The sequence below is a fragment of the Orycteropus afer genome, unplaced genomic scaffold (genome assembly GCF_000298275.1).
Source record: "Orycteropus afer afer isolate SDZICR_OR568_19922 unplaced genomic scaffold, OryAfe1.0 scaffold00682, whole genome shotgun sequence".
NCBI lineage: Eukaryota > Metazoa > Chordata > Mammalia > Tubulidentata > Orycteropodidae > Orycteropus > Orycteropus afer.
The window spans coordinates 935629-937219 of NW_006922269.1; positions in this window are offsets into that span (position 1 = coordinate 935629).

A 1591-nucleotide genomic window follows, 5' to 3' on the forward strand; every position below is an offset into this window, starting at 1 on the left:
TAAGCACCTGAGAGAGAGTGGGCACCTCCCAGAACATTGTTTTTGCCACTCCCAACAGAAGTAACCCAGGTGAATAGCTTCAGAAATCAGGAGCTCCTCAGTTGCTCATAGAAAATCCCACCTTGGAGTTTACAAAGACTTATGGGTGGAAAAGCCACACCAAGTAATTTACTACACCACAGGTAGATACATTCCTTAGAGAGATCAATCATGGGGGAATAGAAGGGCTGTGTATGCACAGGAAGACAGCTCAGGGGGCAGGAGTGCATGAGAGAGAAGGACACAGGAAAGAAGTAACTATGGGGAGGAAGTGGGAAGGGAGTTATTGCATTGTGGTATATTGCGCTCAGTGTCATGAGACGAAGTTTATGTGAGCTGCTGTATGAAAAGTGAAATAGCTCTGTATATTTTTACCCAAATCAAAATAAAAATTAAAAAAAAAAAGAATACCAGAAAAAAAGAAAGCTAAATACAATACAAGGGTCAATATATCAGGAATATATATCTATATCTATATCTATATCTATATATATATGCTTAATAACAGTGCTTAAAAACACACACACAAAAAAAAACAAAGAATTTAAGAATGAAATACACAAATTTTCAGTCATAGATATTTTTATATTCTTTTCTCTGTGATTGTGTAAATACTAGACAAATATTCTCAATTACTTAGAATATATTAACAATAATCACAGGTAGAGACAAATATTGATTTGGGTGAAGGGAAGGGCAATGTACCAAAAGCAAGTGATCAACATGGTGGGCACTGAGAAAGACGAAGATACAGAGAGGTAAACAAGAAGTATGGACAACAAAGATAAACCTTTTGACATATACAATACTGCATTGTCATTGATAACAAACAGTCTATAGGTAAATAGATGGGTAGACAGGCTGAATGATCAGGTATGTCTAGGCAAAAAGGAATATATCCATGACCATATAGAAAGCTGGCAGATGATATTTCTACTTATGTATTTATATGTGCTATAAGAATGTCCAAATATATAATAAAGCTAATAAGGGACAAAGTTATGATAACTACTTAGCCACAGCCGCCACCCTGATGGAGTGAGTAGTTGAACCTGTGGGCTCGGGATCATGGTTGCAAGGAACATCAAGCTCAATCTGCATAACATACTATACAAAAACATTCTACATTCTACTTTGGTGAGTAGCAACTGGGGTCTTTGCAAGGGGCCATCTAGATGCAACAATGGGTCTCTCTTTGTCCAGAGGAAAGGAAAATGAATAAAACCACAGATGCATGCAAACAATTATTCCAAGAGACTAGTAGACCACATGATCATCAGCCTATATGACCATGAGACCAGAAGAACTAAATGGTTCCTGGCTACCACTGTCAACCACTTGGGAAGCGATCAGTGTAGGAGATCCTAGATAGAGTGGGAGAACAATCTGCAACCAAACTCAAAATCATTAAAAAAAAATGTCCAGGTTTACTGATCTGATAGAGCCTGGTGAAACCCTAGAGGCTATGGCCCCTAATTTCAGATATAGAATTGAAATCTTTTCTACTGCTTCCAGCCAAAGAATAGACAGGAATATAGTGTGAACATTTGTT